Source organism: Hyla sarda, chromosome 2 (assembly GCF_029499605.1).
Source record: "Hyla sarda isolate aHylSar1 chromosome 2, aHylSar1.hap1, whole genome shotgun sequence".
Taxonomy (NCBI): Eukaryota; Metazoa; Chordata; class Amphibia; order Anura; family Hylidae; genus Hyla; species Hyla sarda.
Genome location: NC_079190.1, coordinates 380449093 through 380468887, shown reverse-complemented (window position 1 = coordinate 380468887; position 19795 = coordinate 380449093). Strand labels below are relative to the sequence as shown.

The 19795-nt window shown below is 46.0% G+C and overlaps 1 long non-coding RNA gene across 5 annotated transcripts in view; it reads left to right on the top strand.

Annotated features, from left to right (window-relative positions):
• LOC130357984 (uncharacterized) overlaps nucleotides 1-19795 on the top strand; it is a 151441-nt gene that overhangs the window by 79984 nt on the left and 51662 nt on the right. For 2 of the 5 annotated variants that reach the window (XR_008889350.1, XR_008889349.1), the window contains exon 1: nucleotides 13012-13072. The exons of 2 other annotated variants lie outside the window; for them this stretch is intronic. This is a non-coding gene — a long non-coding RNA (uncharacterized LOC130357984). Of the gene's footprint in view, nucleotides 1-13011; nucleotides 13073-19795 lie in introns of those variants that run through there. One more of the 5 variants, XR_008889352.1, reaches the window with a different exon arrangement.

Below are 19795 nucleotides of genomic sequence, written 5' to 3'. Positions count from 1 at the left end.
ATAGCGCTATATATCTAGCCTCCCAGCGCATTTATAAAGATATAGCCCCCGCCAGCGCAAAAATATATACCCCACAGTATATATATATATGTGACCCCCCCGCCAGCGCATTTATAATGTAACCCCCGCCTGCGCCTTTATAATCATATACCCCCCCCAGAGCAATTATCAATATATAACCCCCGCCAGCGCATTTACAATGTAACCCCCGCCTGCGCCTTTATAATTATATACCCCACGCCAGCGCAATTTTCAATATATACCCCCCGCCAGCGCATTTATGTGACCCCACACTGGCGCATATGTTATTACTGCAGCGCTATCTGTGAATAGTATTTTACATCGCACCAGCCGCCACCACGATGCTGCTGATAGAATACTATTCATACATCGCGCTGCAGGGGCATATTATATAGAAGTTCTGTGGGGGCCAGATAATACTATATATCTGGCCCCCACAGCACTTCTATATAATATGCCCCTGCAGCGCAATGTATGAATAGTATTCTATCAGCAGCATCGCAGCGGCGGCTGGTGCGATGCTCTGCGAGTAAAATACTTTTCACAGATAGCGCTGCAGTAATGACATATGCGCCAGCGGGGGGTCACATAAATCCACTGGCGGGGGGTATATATTGAAAATTGCGCTGGCGGGGGGTATATAATTATAAAGGTGCAGGCGGGGGTTACATTATAAATGCGCTGGCGGGGGGGTCACACATATATATATATATATATATATATATATATATATATACTGTACACTGTATATATATGTTACCACTGTACAATGACCATATGGTAGTAGATACCAGTTATCTTCACAATGTATTAGTAAATATAAATCAGTTACACCAAGTCACAGGTAAAGTTTTCTCTTATTGGATTTGTTACCCATTTTCTTCTCTGTCTGGACGAGACCACATGATGACTTCTTTTAGCCACAATATTTCTATGCAAAGCTTGATACCCATTTGTATTGGTTCCGGTTTTTTTCTACCCCCCATTATCCCCCACCCTCTTTAATAGTATTATTCTGTGCCTGTTGATTAATTTAGTCGTTTAGGATACAGGCCACACAAGCATGTCACAAGTAGGTGCAATTAAATCACTGCATCATGCTACTTTGCATGGGGTCCAAAGTCATGTGACTGACGAGAGTGTGTACTAGTGCAGAGAACCAAAGTTCTGCACTGCCATAGGATTGAGTTGTATCAGTGACCTGAGGATGCTGAAACAGTTGAAAGGAAAACAAGAGGTGGTTTAAATTGGGTAACTGCCCCCTTGCATGTGCCCCTGGCATGTACGATATTTTGACCTATGAAATTTTATGGAAAAATGCAGTATTTTGTTATCTTCACTAAAAGTCCTTAAAAAATGTTTTGTACCTCTACATTTTGCATGAAGTCAGAATTTAACATTAAACTCCACTCTCAAATACTCATGGCACAACTTTCCATCACTGTATTCCAATAATATTAACCACATTGCCTCCATAGTACTTACAGTGGCCACATAGCAACTACAGTGATCCCTCAAGTTACAATATTAATCGGTTCTAGGACGACCATTGTATGTTGAAACCATAACTATATGGAAACCTGGTAATTGGTTCTGAAGCCCCCAAAATGTCATCCAAAAATAGGAAAAGTGAGGATTAAGCACTGGCCACCTTTTCCAAACTAACACTGACTGTTTCTCTTATCGTCAGACAGATTGCTCCAGAATCACTCTGACCACCCCATAGAGAGAACTGTGCATTAGTGGAGAGAGGTAACTGGCATAACTAGCCTGGTCAACACTGGAACCTGTAGTGGTAACCACTTAATTCCAGGTACACAGCAATAACCCTTTCTCTTCTCTCTACCAAAAATATATATTAATTTAAGAATTGACTGCACTAGAACAGGGATCCTTACATTTACATCTTCACTGCCCTTGACCACCAGGGACACTGGAACTTTCCCTGCTTATTGCCCTAGGAATCTTACCATTAACCCGTTGTCTTAAACTTTTAACCCTTAAGAACCACCGTTTTTCCTTTTTTTCCTCCTCACCTTTTAAAAATCCTAATCCTTTCAATTTTGCACCTAAAAATCCATTTGATGGCTTATTTTGTGTGCCACCAATTCTATTTTGCAGTGACATCAGTCATTTTACCCAAAAATCTACGGCGAAACGAAAAAAATAATAATTGTGCGACGAAATTGAAGAAAAAACACCATTTTGTAACGTTTGGGGGCTTCCGTTTCTACACAGTACATTTTTCGGTAAAAATGAAACCTTATCTTCTGTTGGTCCATACGATTAAAATGATACCCTACTTGTATAGGTTTGATTTTGTCATACTTTTGTCAAATCATAACTAATAATCAATTTATACTGTTAGGATTTGGCAGGCTGGATGTGGATCCTCTGTGTCAGCGAGGGATTGGCGTGGACCGTGTCGGTGGACCGGTTCTAGGTTGCTACTGGTATTCACCAGAGCCCGCCGCAAAGCATGATGGTCTTGCTGCGGCGGTAGCAACCAGGTGGTATCCACCGGCAACGGCTCAACCTCGCTGACTGCTGAGAAGGTGTGGGACAGAAGGACTAGACAGAGGCAAGGTCAGACGTAGCAGAAGGTCGGGGCAGGCGGCAAGGTTCGTAGTCAATGGCGATAGCAAGAGGTCAGGAACACTGGTAAGGCAAACACTGTAAACGCTTTCTCTGGCACAAGGCAACAAGATCCGGCGAGGAAGTGAAGGGGAAGTGAGGTTATATGAGCAGGGAGCAGGTGGAGGCTAATTAGACTGATTGGGCCAGGCACCAATCACTGGTGCACTGGCCCTTTAAATCTTAGAGAGCTGGCGCGCACGCGCCCTAAGGAGCAGAGCCGCGCGCGCCAGGACGTGACAGCCGGGGACCGGGACAGGTAAGTGACTTGGGATGCGATTCGCAAGCGGGCGCGTCCCGCTATGCGAATCGCATCCCCTCCGGCAGTGTCAGTGCAGCGCTCCCGGTCAGCGGGTCTGACCGGGGCGCTGCAGAGAGAGGAACGCCGCGAGTGCTCCGGGGAGGAGCAGGGACCCGGAGCGCTCGGCGTAACATATACGTTTTAAATTGTCATCTTCTGACCCCTATAACTTTATTTTACCGCGTATGGGACGGTATGAGGGCTCATTTTTTTGCGCTGTGATCTGAAGTTTTTAGCGGTATCATTTTTGTATTGATCGGACTTTTTGATCACTTTTTATTATTTTTTAATGGTATAAAAAGTGACCAAAAAGACGTCATTTTGTACTTTTGAATTTTTTTGCTCGTACGCCATTGACCGTGCGGTTTAATTAATGATATATTTTTATAGTTCGGACCTTTACGCATGCAGCGATACCACATGTGTTTATATTTATTTTTATTTACATGTTTTTTTTATGGGAAAAGGAGGGTGATTTGGACTTTTATTAGGGAAAGGGTTAAATCACATTTATTAACTTTTTTCAACATTTCTTCTTTTTTGCAGTGTTATAGCTCCCATAGGGGGCTATAACACTGCACACACTGATCTTTTACACTGATCACTGCCAAGGGTTAATAGCGCGCGGCACCGCGATCGCTGCTGCACGCTATTAGCCCCGGATCCCGGCTTCAGTTACATGTCAGGACCGACCTGATATGACACAGGGTCACCGCGTGACCCCGCGTTATATCATGGGAGCCGTAAATATACGTCCTTGGTCGATAAGGCGTTAATATATTGTTCCTTATGTACGACCAGGAAAAAAGATCACCTCTTCCTTTACCGCACGCTTGTGCACGGCACCTGCTGGTCTCATCTCCGGCTTCGTAAAACATGCAGCAAAAAAATTGGATTATCCGACACAGTAGCGATGCTTTTAACTTGCCTTTGCTATTATTGAAAATTTTATTTTATGTCAAAGTAGAAACAGGAGGCAAAAACTTCTAACGCATTTCACGCAGTATGAGCTTAATCATAGAATAGTTTCACAATGGAGACAAACTTCTTAAAATACTATGGAGCCACATCCTCTTTCCTGTGACGTGGCATCCTAATTACAATACACTCCTATGGACAGGTGAGTTTAGAACAAGCTGTTAACCCTTGATTATATGGCGCACATGTACATGACTCTCAACATGTATAAATAATGCATACATTTGAAAAACATATAAATACATGAGTTCAAAAGGAACATACAATATGTATCTTAACCCAATACATTAATTGCATTGCTATTACATCTAGATTCAAGTGGATACTTTTTATCACTAAATCTAGACTTTGATTCAGGCCAGGTCCCAAGTACAAAAATCCAGTATGTTTCACGATTGTACAGGAGTTTTCTAAGATCCCCTCCTCATCTTTGTTACGTACCTTCTCGATACTACATACTTTAAGAGAGCTAGAGTCTCCTCCATGTTCATTTCTAAAGTGACGTGAGTGTGGAGATGTAAACATTTTGATTTTTGGCTACCGTGATGCAAACTATGATCTTCAATAAGAACAAATGCAGGAAAAAGCATTGTTACTTGGCTGGACAATCCCTTTTTTTTTGCTGCATTGTTCCTTATGTAATTATAATTGGAAAAGTAAAATTCAAGTTCACAGGCGCTGATCAGATGTAGTAGATAAGTAGGGACTCAAAGTTATTGTCCAAAAGAATAATTTATTAGCACAAACATAACGCGTTTCCGGTCCGGAATGGACCCTTCGTCAGATCTGTCTGACGAAGGGTCCATTCCGGACCGGAAACGCGTTACGTTTGTGCTAATAAATTATTCATTTGGACAATAACTTCAAGTCCCTACTTATCTACTACATCTGATCAGCGCCTGAGAACTTGAATTTTACAAGTATTTTCCACCAGACCAGTGCCCCTGATTCCGGACAAGCTGTGGCTGCAGATCGGAGCTTCATAAAATCAGACGTCTACTGAGGTGTTGTGCTCTCAGCACAACCCTACCTGGTGAGTGTAAAATCGCTTATCAGAGCATTGTTTTTAAACCTTGACATATTACACTAGAGGCGCGTATCCCCTTTTTTCCCTGTGCATTATGTAATTATAAGACACTTTGCTATTTATTTGCTGTTAAAATTCTCAACCTTTATATGTTTTTAATGTGCTAGAAAAAACGGGCACTATGTGGCTCTGTTCTGTTCACTGCCACAAGTCAAACAGTTAGTTTGGGGTCCTCCCAATCTGGCAGGAGACCAAACTCAGATAGTGCATAGTGAGGCACAGCTCTCACAGGCTTCAGTGACGTCACGCCTGCTGGGGAACGCACACTTTCTCCTTGTTACGCCGAGCGCTCCGGGTCCCCGCTCCTCCCCGGAGCGCTCGCTTCTCTCTCGCTACCGCAGCGCTCCGGGCAGCTCCACTGACCCGGTGCGCTGCGATACCGTCTCCAGCCGGGATGCGATTCGCGATGCGGGTAGCGCCCGCTCGCGATGCGCATCCCGGCTCCCGTACCTGACTCGCTCTCCGTCTGTCCTGTCCCGGCGCGCGCGGCCCCGCTCCCTAGGGCGCGCGCGCGCCGGGTCTCTGCGATTTAAAGGGCCACTGCGCCGCTGATTGGCGCAGTGGTTCCAATTAGTGTGTTCACCTGTGCACTCCCTATTTATACCTCACTTCCCCTTCACTCCCTCGCCGGATCTTGTTGCCATTGTGCCAGTGAAAGCGTTTCCTTGTGTGTTCCTAGCCTGTGTTCCAGACCTCCTGCCGTTGCCCCCGACTACGATCCTTGCTGCCTGCCCCGACCTTCTGCTACGTCCGACCTTGCTTCTGTCTACTCCCTTGTACCGCGCCTATCTTCAGCAGTCAGAGAGGTTGAGCCGTTGCTAGTGGATACGACCTGGTCACTACCGCCGCAGCAAGACCATCCCGCTTTGCGGCGGGCTCTGGTGAAAACCAGTAGTGACTTAGAACCGATCCACTAGCACGGTCCACGCCAATCCCTCTCTGGCACAGAGGATCCACTACCTGCCAGCCGGCATCGTGACAGTAGATCCGGCCATGGATCCCGCTGAAGTTCCTCTGCCAGTTGTCGCCGACCTCACCACGGTGGTCGCCCAGCAGTCACAACAGATAGCGCAACAAGGCCAACAGCTGTCTCAACTGACCGTGATGCTACAGCAGCTACTACCACAGCTTCAGCAATCATCTCCTCCGCCAGCTCCTGCACCTCCTCCGCAGCGAGTAGCCGCTTCTGGTCTACGACTATCCTTGCCGGATAAATTTGATGGGGACTCTAAATTCTGCCGTGGCTTTCTTTCCCAATGTTCCCTGCACTTGGAGATGATGTCGGACCAGTTCCCTACTGAAAGGTCTAAGGTGGCTTTCGTAGTCAGCCTTCTGTCTGGAAAAGCTCTGTCATGGGCCACACCGCTCTGGGACCGCAATGACCCCGTCACTGCCTCTATACACTCCTTCTTCTCAGAAATTCGAAGTGTCTTTGAGGAACCTGCCCGAGCCTCTTCTGCTGAGACTGCCCTGTTGAACCTGGTCCAGGGTAATTCTTCCGTTGGCGAGTACGCCGTACAATTCCGTACTCTTGCTTCAGAATTATCCTGGAATAATGAGGCCCTCTGCGCGACCTTTAAAAAAGGCCTATCCAGCAACATTAAAGATGTTCTGGCCGCACGAGAAATCCCTGCTAACCTACATGAACTCATCCATCTTGCCACTCGCATTGACATGCGTTTTTCCGAAAGGCGTCAGGAGCTCCGCCAGGATATGGACTTTGTTCGCACAAGACGTTTTTTCTCCCCGGCTCCTCTCTCCTCTGGTCCCCTGCAATCCGTTTCTGTGCCTCCCGCCGTGGAGGCTATGCAGGTCGACCGGTCTCGCCTGACACCTCAAGAGAGGACACGACGCCGCATGGAGAATCTCTGTCTGTACTGTGCCAGTACCGAACACTTCCTGAAGGATTGTCCTATCCGTCCTCCCCGCCTGGAAAGACGTACGCTGACTCCGCACAAAGGTGAGACAGTCCTTGATGTCTACTCTGCTTCTCCACGTCTTACTGTGCCTGTGCGGATGTCTGCCTCTGCCTTCTCCTTCTCTACTATGGCCTTCTTGGATTCCGGATCTGCAGGAAATTTTATTTTGGCCTCTCTCGTCAACAGGTTCAACATCCCAGTGACCAGTCTCGCCAGACCCCTCTACATCAATTGTGTAAACAATGAAAGATTGGATTGTACCATACGTTTCCGCACGGAGCCCCTTCTAATGTGCATCGGACCTCATCACGAGAAGATTGAATTTTTGGTCCTCCCCAATTGCACTTCCGAAATCCTCCTTGGACTACCCTGGCTTCAACTCCATTCCCTAACCCTGGATTGGTCCACTGGGGAGATCAAGAGTTGGGGGCCCTCTTGTTTCAAGGACTGCCTAAAACCGGTTCCCAGTACACCTTGCCATGACTCTGTGGTTCCCCCTGTAACCGGTCTCCCTAAGGCCTATATGGACTTTGCGGATGTTTTTTGCAAAAAACAAGCTGAGACTCTACCTCCTCACAGGCCTTATGATTGTCCTATTGACCTCCTCCCGGGCACTACTCCACCCCGGGGCAGAATCTATCCTCTGTCCGCCCCAGAGACTCTTGCTATGTCGGAGTACATCCAGGAAAATTTAAAAAAAGGCTTTATCCGTAAATCCTCCTCTCCTGCCGGAGCCGGATTTTTCTTTGTGTCCAAAAAAGATGGCTCTCTACGCCCTTGCATTGACTACCGCGGTCTTAATAAAATCACGATAAAGAACCGCTACCCTCTACCCCTCATCTCTGAACTCTTTGATCGCCTCCAAGGTGCCCACATCTTTACCAAACTGGACTTAAGAGGTGCTTATAATCTCATCCGCATCAGAGAGGGGGATGAATGGAAAACGGCATTTAACACTAGAGATGGACACTTTGAGTATCTGGTCATGCCCTTTGGCCTGTGCAACGCCCCTGCCGTCTTCCAAGACTTTGTTAATGAAATTTTTCGTGATCTCTTATACTCCTGTGTTGTTGTATATCTGGACGATATCCTGATTTTTTCTGCCAATCTAGAAGAACACCGCCAGCATGTCCGTATGGTTCTTCAGAGACTTCGTGACAATCAACTTTATGCCAAGATAGAGAAATGTCTGTTTGAATGCCAATCTCTTCCTTTCCTAGGATACTTGGTCTCTGGCCAGGGACTACAAATGGATCCAGACAAACTCTCTGCCGTCTTAGATTGGCCACGCCCCTCCGGACTCCGTGCTATCCAACGTTTTTTGGGGTTCGCCAATTATTACAGGCAATTTATTCCACATTTTTCTACCGTTGTGGCCCCTATCGTGGCTTTAACCAAAAAAAATGCCAATCCCAAGTCTTGGCCTCCTCAAGCGGAAGACGCCTTTAAACGGCTCAAGTCTGCCTTTTCTTCGGCTCCCGTGCTCTCCAGACCTGACCCATCTAAACCCTTCCTATTGGAGGTTGATGCCTCCTCTGTAGGAGCTGGAGCGGTCCTTCTACAAAAAAAATTCTTCCGGGCATGCTGTTACTTGTGGTTTTTTTTCTAGGACCTTCTCTCCGGCGGAGAGGAACTACTCCATCGGGGATCGAGAGCTTCTAGCCATTAAATTAGCACTTGAGGAATGGAGGCATCTGCTGGAGGGATCAAGATTTCCAGTTATTATTTACACCGATCACAAGAACCTCTCCTATCTCCAGTCTGCCCAACGGCTGAATCCTCGCCAGGCCAGGTGGTCTCTGTTCTTTGCCCGATTTAATTTTGAAATTCACTTTCGGCCTGCCAATAAGAACATTAGGGCCGATGCTCTCTCTCGTTCCTCGGATGCCTCGGAAGTTGAACTCTCTCCGCAACACATCATTCCTCCTGACTGCCTGATCTCCACTTCTCCAGCCTCCATCAGGCAAACTCCTCCAGGAAAGACCTTCGTCTCTCCACGCCAACGCCTCGGAATCCTCAAATGGGGTCACTCCTCCCATCTCGCAGGTCATACAGGCATCAAGAAATCTGTGCAACTCATCTCTCGCTTCTATTGGTGGCCGACTCTGGAGACGGATGTCGTGGACTTTGTGCGAGCCTGCACTGTCTGTGCTCGGGATAAGACTCCTCGCCAGAAGCCCGCTGGTTTTCTTCATCCTCTGCCTGTCCCCGAACAGCCTTGGTCTCTGATTGGTATGGATTTTATTACAGACCTACCCCCATCCCGTGGCAACACTGTTGTTTGGGTGGTCGTTGATCGATTCTCCAAGATGGCACATTTCATCCCTCTTCCTGGTCTTCCTTCAGCGCCTCAGTTGGCTAAACAATTTTTTGTACACATTTTTCGTCTTCACGGGTTGCCCACACAAATAGTCTCGGATAGAGGCGTCCAATTCGTGTCAAAATTCTGGAGGGCTCTCTGTAAACAACTCAAGATTAAATTAAACTTTTCTTCTGCATATCATCCTCAATCCAATGGACAAGTAGAAAGAATTAACCAGGTCTTGGGTGATTATTTACGACATTTTGTTTCCTCCCGCCAGGATGATTGGGCAGATCTTCTACCATGGGCCGAATTCTCGTATAACTTTAGAGTCTCTGAATCTTCCTCCAAATCCCCATTTTTCGTGGTGTACGGCCGTCACCCTCTTCCCCCCCTCCCTACTCCCTTGCCCTCTGGTTTGCCCACGGTAGATGAAGTGACTCGTGATCTTTCCACCATATGGAAAGAGACCCAAGTTTCTCTTTTACAGGCTTCATCTCGCATGAAAAAGTTTGCCGATAAGAAAAGAAGTGCTCCCCCCATTTTTGCTCCCGGAGACAAGGTATGGCTCTCCGCTAAATATGTCCGCTTTCGTGTCCCCAGTTACAAACTGGGTCCACGCTATCTTGGTCCCTTCAAAGTCTTGTGCCAAATTAATCCTGTCTCTTACAAACTTCTTCTTCCTCCTTCTCTCCGTATTCCTAATGCCTTTCATGTCTCTCTTCTTAAACCACTCATCATCAACCGTTTCTCTCCCAAATTAGTTTCTCCCACTCCTGTCTCCGGTTCTTCTGACGTCTTCTCTGTGAAAGAGATACTGGCCTCCAAGACGGTCAGAGGAAAAAAGTTCTTTTTGGTGGATTGGGAGGGCTGTGGACCTGAAGAGAGATCCTGGGAACCTGAGGACAACATCCTAGACAAAAGTCTGCTCCTCAGGTTCTCAGGCTCTAAGAAGAGGGGGAGACCCAAGGGGGGGGGGGTACTGTTACGCCGAGCGCTCCGGGTCCCCGCTCCTCCCCGGAGCGCTCGCTTCTCTCTCGCTACCGCAGCGCTCCGGGCAGCTCCACTGACCCGGTGCGCTGCGATACCGTCTCCAGCCGGGATGCGATTCGCGATGCGGGTAGCGCCCGCTCGCGATGCGCATCCCGGCTCCCGTACCTGACTCGCTCTCCGTCTGTCCTGTCCCGGCGCGCGCGGCCCCGCTCCCTAGGGCGCGCGCGCGCCGGGTCTCTGCGATTTAAAGGGCCACTGCGCCGCTGATTGGCGCAGTGGTTCCAATTAGTGTGTTCACCTGTGCACTCCCTATTTATACCTCACTTCCCCTTCACTCCCTCGCCGGATCTTGTTGCCATTGTGCCAGTGAAAGCGTTTCCTTGTGTGTTCCTAGCCTGTGTTCCAGACCTCCTGCCGTTGCCCCCGACTACGATCCTTGCTGCCTGCCCCGACCTTCTGCTACGTCCGACCTTGCTTCTGTCTACTCCCTTGTACCGCGCCTATCTTCAGCAGTCAGAGAGGTTGAGCCGTTGCTAGTGGATACTACCTGGTCACTACCGCCGCAGCAAGACCATCCCGCTTTGCGGCGGGCTCTGGTGAAAACCAGTAGTGACTTAGAACCGATCCACTAGCACGGTCCACGCCAATCCCTCTCTGGCACAGAGGATCCACTACCTGCCAGCCGGCATCGTGACACTCCTACTGGGAGCTCACACAGTATGAGCAAGGGGAAAGGTATGATACAGAGCTTTATAAAGCATGGAAAAAGTTTTAAGGGCAGGAGGGGTGTTAGGAGTAATTAGGGAATATGATCTGAGTTAGTTTAGAAAATATGGTTTGATGACAGGTAGTCTTAAAACAACCAGAGAGGCTTATAGGTATATACATTTTAACCCCTTCACTGTCCTAGACCTTCAGGGATAGAGATATTAATTCCTCCACTACCCAAGATTACAAGCTATATAGGCAGTAGCCTTCCATGTGCTAGTCTTGGATGCTGTTTAATACTATTTTAATACTCTATATGGCTCTTATACCTTGCTACTTTAATTTCTTAATGCGGTGGTAACAAGGCTATTCGTTCTTCCTGCAGAGCCTCTGGCCTGCTCTAGTGTATTGACACCAAGTAGCTTCTGGTCTTCACTGTTAACTCCTGTGAGAGGATGTGGCAGAAAACTCCTAGGTTAATACCCTTAGGGTGGTACAGACACATATGGCAAAAGCCTAGTCATTAGGGTAGTAGGTCAGGGCTGGCAAAGTTTGTTCAGCGTAAGGTCATAAGCACAGGTCAGGGCATTCTGTGTACAGAAGAGTGGTAAATTAACAAGCTGGGTCACAGACAGGTAAACATACCTTTTCATTTTACTGTATTAATGGTACCTTATTTCTTAGCCACAGATGGCATAAAGAAGTCTCTTTATAGAGGTTCAGCAAAGAGGGGATTGGGTAAGGTATGCAAAGAGTGTCATACAATGGCCTTTTAAATGTGACAGAGCCAACATGCGCACTAGGACCCAACAGCGGAACCGTGGCAGTAGAAAGCCTTTTGTCACCAAGAGAGACAAAGAACTGTTGGTGAGCTGAACAGGGATGTGGTAAGTATGCTACCTGACAGTTTATCCTTAAGGGTATGTTCACACTGCGGAATTCCCGTGGAATTTTGTGAGCGGAATTCTGCACAGTGAACATTACCATCAGTGTGAATGGGTTTCCGCAAGACCCGTTCACACTGAGCAATTTCAGCGGCAGACAATACTGTTGAGGAAATTGTTCCGCACAGAGAATGAACATGTTCATTCTTTGTGCGTAATTCTGCAAATGCTGCATAGCCGTCAATGGTGACTGCACAGTGCCCTGCGGTCCTACTGCTGAAGAATTTCGGCGGCGGCTCTCAGATCTGAATCTCTGCTCGCTGAATTCAGCGAGCGGAGATTCAGCGAGATTTCTGTAATGTGAACGCACCCTAAGGGTATGTTTACACTGCGTCACTGAATTACGCAAGCAGAATTACGCGCAGTGAACATTACCAGTAGTGTGAATGGGTCTTCCGCAAGACCAGTTCACACTGAGGAATTTATCCGTGCAAAAAAAGAACATGTTCATTCTTTGAGCGGAAGTCAGTGGTGATGGTGCAGGGCCATGCAGTTCTACCCTGAAGTATTTCAGCGGCGACGTCCACCAGATGGAATCTCTGCTCGCGGAATTCTGCGAGCGGAGATTCCATTCAAAATACTCAATGTAAATATACCCGTATTACTCAATGATTACATAGCAGTCACAGTGCCCACATAAAAGAAAAAAAATTACACCTCAATCCTGGAATATACTGTAAATGTTCCAATCTTGTATACGTTGATGTAAATAATTTGCTCAGCACTGGCTGGAATAATACAATGCAATTAATGGGACCTGGTAAACAAAATTACTGAATAACCTGCTATTCTTAAGAATATTAATTTGTTAATAATCATTATGGGTCAAAATATTAAGAATAATAAGGTAAAAGAAGTATGGCATGTAGAAATTAGATCATTGCACTTTGCTGCATTATTGACTTTTGGCTGCTTAAGAGAGTTCAGTAAGCAAAATGTAAGCACTTTTGAGAAGATTCATCAAGGCCTGTGCTGGGGAAAAGTTGACCAGTTGCCCATAGCAACCAATCAGATTGCTTCTTTTATTTTTAACAGGCTTTTTTTTTTTTTTTTTTTAAATGAAATAAGATATCTGATTGGCTGATATAGGCAACTGGTTGATTTTTCTACTGCACAGGTTTTAATGAATCTCCAGCCGATGGCTGTCCGGGCATGCTGGGAGTTGTAGTTTTGGAACATCTGGAGGTCCGCAGGTTGAAGACCACTGTTAAATCAGACATTGACAAGCGGTGATGATGAAGGGGGTGGTGTGGGATGATGACAGGGTAATGATGAAGGGGGGGATGATGAAGGAGGGATGATGACAGGATAAGGATGAAGGGGGGGATGATTACAGGTTAATGATGAAGAGGGGGATGATGAAGGAGGGATGATGACAGGATAAGGATGAAGAGGGGGATGATGACAGGGTAATGATGAAGGGGGATGATGACAGGGTAATGATGAAGGGGGGATGATGAAGGGGGGGATGATGACAGGCAGTGATGATGAAGGGGGGGGGTGGGATGATGACAGGGGGGGATGATGACAGGGGGATGATGACAGGGGGATGATGACAGGGGGATGATGACAGGGGGATGATGATAAGGGTGTTAATGACAGGGGTCTGGATGATGATAGGGGGATTATGTATTTCCCACCCTAGGCTTATACTCGAGTCAATAACTTTTCCTGGGTTTTTGGGGTGAAATTAGGGGCCTCGGCTTATATTCGGGTCGGCTTATACTCGAGTATATACGGTGTGTGTGTGTGTGTGTGTGTGTGTGTGTGTGTGTGTGTGTGTATATATATATATATATATATATATATATATATATATATATATATAAATATACACACACACAGCAGCTGATCATCAAAAGATACCTGAAAAGTACACTTGTCCTTATTATCTTTTCTTTTTCAATTACCATCCTATCAAAAACCTTGCTGGGAATTGTAGATCAAACCACTGATTTTTGTAGAGAACCACAGTTTTATTTTATTTTATTTTTTTACCGCTGGCAGCTTTAGGTCTTAATAATTATTGCAGTAAAATTGTGAATTACCAAGAATACAGCATTTGTTCATAGGGAAGATGTCACTGCACAGTTGAAAGTTTTATAAAAAGGTAAAAAGAGGTACACTGTGTTACTTTTAGTACAGGGCCTTAAAGGGGTACTCCAGCCCTGAGACATCTTATCCCCTATCCAATCCCATAGACTTGCATAGCGGGGGCGGGGGGGGGTGACGTCACACGGGGGTGGAGTCGTGACGTCACGATACTCCGGCCACTTGGTCGCCACCCGGCTGTTTGTGAGCTGGCACCGCGGCGTGCAGCTCAAACAGGTGGGTGGCGAATACAAGATTGCGGGGGTCCCCAGCGGCGGGACTCCCACGGTAAGACATCTTATCCCCTATCCAAAGGATAGGGGATAAGATGTCTTAGGGCTGGAGTACCCCCTTTAAAGGATGATGCATGATTTCTCTACAGTGTTATTTTTATCCCTGGTCATTGTAGCACCCTGCATTAGGCATATCACAGGAAATCAGTTTTACCTAGTGATTGGCTGAATGGGCCATCAAGAGGAGGCTGTTTGGTCGGTGGAAAGCTCATCAGGGAGAAACAGCATCCAGAGGTGAGAGATAACGCTCCGTTCGGGAGATCGTGAGGGGCCACAGAGGTCGGACACCCTGCAGAGATTTCTTTTTTAACACTAGGCAAACCTACTTATATAGTTTCCCTGCAAAATTAGAATGCCTCCATATAATACATGGTTGTGCTAGGCCCTTCAGCGGCTTGCACTGGTTTTTGCTTTAGGGTACTGGAGGGATTACCTGTGTGATATCCAGATACTCATCCAGACATCTTGAGCAGAGTGATCCTTTTTGGTGGCTCCAAGGTTGCTCTTCTGCCTAATATTCAGATCACTGGTCGATCACTATTTTAATCAACTGGTGCCAGAAAGTTAAACAGATTTGTAAATTACTTCTATTAAGAAATGTTAAACTTTCCAGTACTTAATAGCTGCTGAATACTACAGAGGAAATTCTTTTCTTTTTTGGAACACAGAGCTGTCTGCTGACATCACGAGCACAGTGCTCTCTGCTGACATCTCTGTCCATTTTAAGAACTGTCCAGAGTAGGAGAAAATCCCCATAGCAAGCATATGCTGCTCTGGACAGTTCCTAAAATGGATAGAGATGTCAGTAGAGAGCACTGTGCTCGTGATGTCAGCAGAGAGCTCTGTGTCCCAAAAAGAAAATAATTTCCTCTGTAGTATTCAGCAGCTAATAATTACTGGAAGGATTAAGATTTTTTTTATAGAAATAATTTACAAATCTGTTTCTGGCACCAGCTGATTTAAAAAAAAAAAGTTTTCCACTGGAGTACCCCTTTAACCTTTATTATAACAATGACTATTCAGGTACCTGTAATACTGAGAGAATGTACTGTGCAACCCTTATAATACTGTTCTGCATAGTAATTACTTGTCCTACAAAATGAGTTCTTTTTCTAACATCAATTAGTGAAACATTTCAATAGCTGCTTATTTTTCCAGCCTGCCATCACTGTGATCTTGATGCTCTCGAGATACATTTAGAAATAATTTTCTTGATTACAAGTATGGTGGATAAATGGTAATGAAATATATCTCATATCATTTTCGGTATGTATATTACCCAATCTCTTTAAATGACAATGATTAAGAAATGCTTCTAAAAAGCAAAACTAGATTTACACCACCACAGGCCACTTTATACATTCTGTACTTGCCCAACATGCATGCTGACAATATTTCTAACCAATACAGCAAGAGCATTTCCCCTTGAATAGAAAAGCTATAAATGTGAGCCTTTAATCTTTCTTCTGTCAAATTGTTAAAATTGCTTTCCCTTGCTATCTAGTAACTGATACATCACTAGCACCATATTATTGCAGAACTTGAGGAACCAATGTAATGGCCTTCACCTATTGGCAGGATTGACTGTCTGTCCAACATGTCCTAATGTTTTTACTGATCAGGCAACTTTTTGAGCATATGTTCTTATTTTTCTATACAGTGAAGGTACAATGATCCATAGATCGGACATGTTTTTTCAGCACATCCACAGATGTTCGATCAGATTGAGAGCTGGTTAATGTGAAGGCCATGTCAGCATCTGGAACTCCTTGTCATGTTCCTCATACCATGAACATCTTTTCCAGCATGGAAGGGGAAATTTTCTTGCAGAAAGATACCATAAGGGAATATGGCTGTCATGCAGAGGTCTTCAAAAATGTGTGGGTAGTTGGTATATCTCACCCATATAAGTAATACCCACATAAATGCCAGAAGTTTTTCAGAACATTGCCCCTTGCTGGAAGTAGGGTGATGGTGGATTGGTGTTACTAGTAGTAGCGAGATTACAGCAGATGATGGTTGACAGATGTTACTAGTGTACAGCATGAGATGGTGGAGTTATGTCAATAGCATACAGCAGGAGATGGCAGACTGGTAGAAGCAGGAAGGTGTTTTTTTTTTTTTTATTAAATGTGAAAAATTTTCAATGAAGTAGTTCTTGGACTGGTGAAGCTGACATGCATGGGTTGTGTATGTGTAGACCTGGCTGAAACTGGCTATGAACATGTCATAGTGGCTTACTGGAGAAAGTTTTAGTAGTCTGTGTAAAGCAGCAGATTGAGACACCTTTAAAATGTATTCAAATTTGGCCAGTCAGGTGGCTCATGTCTGGCTGGCTGGAGGGAGGGAGGGAGGTTGCAATAGCAACCTTCAGCATCTCACAGTGAATTACTGGAGGAAGTTGTAGCAGCCTATGTACAGCAGCAGGTTGAGAAACCATTAAAAGTCATTCAAATTTGGCCAGCCAGGTGACCCAGACCTGGCTAGCTGGAGGGAGGGAGGTTGCAATAGCAACCTTCAGCATGTCACAGTGGTTTACTGGAGGAAGTTGTCGCCTGTGTAGAGCAGCAGGTTGAGAAACCTTGAAAATCAATTTGAATTTTGCCCCAGCCAGCCAGGTGGCCCACACCTGGCTGGAAGTAGCAGGTTTACCAAAATATCCATTTTAATTTGGCCATCAACCCTGGCTGTCTGCAGGGTGTTTTCAAGAGCAAATGTAGTAAATTACAGTTTTGCCCCAGCCAGCCAGGCGGCCCAGGCCTGGCTGGAAGTAGCAGATTTGCCAAAAAAATCTATTTTAATTTGGCCAGCAGCCCTGGCTGGTCGCAGGATGTTTGCACATGCAGACCACAGCAATGGAGCAAAACATTTTTTTGGACACCCAGTTCCCCTGGCTGTGGCTATTACTCCGCATATCAACCATGGCATGCACTGTACTGCACACAGACAAGTTCATGGAGTGGCCCACCCTCTCTGCCACATGATTGTGCAAAGCGGGGACAGCAATTAGGTATGTGCCACCTGGTATACCCCATTAGTTGGCTGAAGGCCGTGGAGTCAACAAGATGGCATGGAAGGGCCTGCCCCACCAACAACTTGGCCAGGTACGAATTGAGGCGCATTAAAGCAGGGTGACTGGGAGAATACTGTTGTCTGGAGGACATGGATTCTCCAATGGATAACTGACAGGATCAGGCAGGAGGAGGGCATTACACTGATGAAAGTCCCGAAAATGTGCTGCTGTGGAAAAGGCCTGGCTGTTAGACAGTTGGGAGGGATCTGAAGGATCATCACTAGCAGCAGCATTTTCCTCACATTGTGGGGGTGTCTCGACTGTCCCACACAGCCTTGTGGTGACGCTCCATATGACCCTGGCCTTTGCTTACTTTCTGTTTGCAGAGATGACATATTGTCACGTTCTCTGCATCAGGTAAGGTAGAAAAGAAGTTCCTCACATGAGAATTTTGGACAGGGACTGCACTACCTGACTGTGCCCCTCCTCTGGATGTTTTTTTTTTTTTATGGAACCCAAACATGCAGCAGCATCGCCGTCACCTGAGCTCATCAGACCAGCAGCCCTATACCTGTCACGTTTCATAAATTTTCTTCCCCTACTTTGGCTACGCTCTTCTTCACATTGCCATTACCCTCCTGCTCTGAACACGTCAGCTCATGCCCAGGTGGTTCCACCTCCTTTCCAACATCACATGATCGTCAACATCAAACTCCTCATCATCCACGCCACTCCTCTCTGCATGGACTTCTTGGGCTCCTTGCTCCCCCTCAGCATAGCCACCTCGACGTCCTACAGTATCCCCACCCCTCCTACACCACCAGTCCCACTTGTGCTGGGCCCGACCACTAATTCTACCTCCACCACCTCACCAACACATTCCAAAGCCTGACTGTCCCCACACAACGCCTCCTCGTGGCTAGTGATATTCTTCTGCATAGCAGCAGGCTGGGGGGGGGGGGGGGGGGGGGGGTAGAAAAAGCCAGAGATGAGGAAGCACAGCAACTAGGATTGACCTTTCTACTTCCCCATGTGAGTGCAGAAAAGAAGGAATCCACTGACCGGTGGCTTCATATTGTCAGAGTCTTCCTCCTTAGAAGTCGTATGACATAAATATTCCTGTCAAGCCTGATCATCCTGTGAAAGAAACCACATAACCTCTCTCAGGCAGTGTGAACTTGGGATGGCTGACGTACAAACATTCTTATAGGCAGAGAACATGGCAGGGGTCATCTGCCCTCTATCTGTCCACCAACTTGTTTTTCAGACATTTTATATGGTTACTTTTATCCTTTTCAAGGGATTTTTCACCAACCTCTTAGCTTCAACCCTTTGAAAGCTTTTTGGCTGGCAGGGATGACAAGTACTGAAGGTGTTTTCAGAACAATATTAAATACACCAGAACTGTATAACACTACAAGCTAGATATGTGTAACATCAACACTCTTTTCGCGTGTCAGGAATGACAGGACAACGAGTACTGAAGGTATTTGCTGAACAATATTACACTATTGCACCAGAACCGTATAACACTACAGGCTTGATATGTGTGACTTCAACAAGCTTTTTGTGTGGCAGGGATGACAGCACAACAAGTACTGAAGGTGTTTGCGTAACAATATATTAAATGCACCAGAAACGTATAACACTACAGGCTAGATATATATAACGTCAACATGCTTTTTGCATGGCAGAGATGACAGCACAATGCGTACTGAAGGTGTTTGCCAAACAATATATTGCACCAGAACCAAGACTTGGTATGACTAAGGCGACTAAGGTTGCTGAAACGCGTCACCCTACTCCATGATCCATGTTGCTATTTGCTGTGTGAATTCACAATAAATTATCATCTTGCATCGTGCTTTTGTGCTGGACATTCTTCTATTTTCCATTTATCCGTCCTCGTGGTGTCCGCACGAGTCCGTGCACTGAGGCGGCGGTGGTGAGCTAGACGACTTTCCATTTTTCATATAGGTATATAGGTGCCACTTGAATATGCTTTGTGGGTGGGTGGAACAGATCAGTGCACCTCACTGGCTACTGTTGCTGGTTCAGGAACACTATTCAATTCAGGTATATGCATGTATGAGCCTTGAAAAAGGCTTTGGATTTGTGGTAGCAAAAGATGAGCTCTTCAGAGGCTGTGATTAAGATGTCCCCTTATATGCTGTTTTGGTGTACATGAGCCCCTATAGAATTATTGTACGGGGATTAAATCCTGTTCACACACTCACAAGGTCTTTCTTTCTTTATCTCTCTCTTTCTAATCACTAACTGTACCTATTTCTTCTCTCTTTGTAATCTGTATATCAGTATCTATCTTTCTAAACACTAACTGTCCCTTTATCTGTCTCTCTCTCTTTTGCTTTCTTCGTATCCTCTGTGCAGAAGTTCCAGTGCTTTGAACATTGTGGGTGATGTATCTGCCCTTTTATCTGTGTCTCTTGCTGTGTCCTATTGGCCTTTGTGTTGATTGACACAGTAAGCCGCAAATCACACGATGGACCT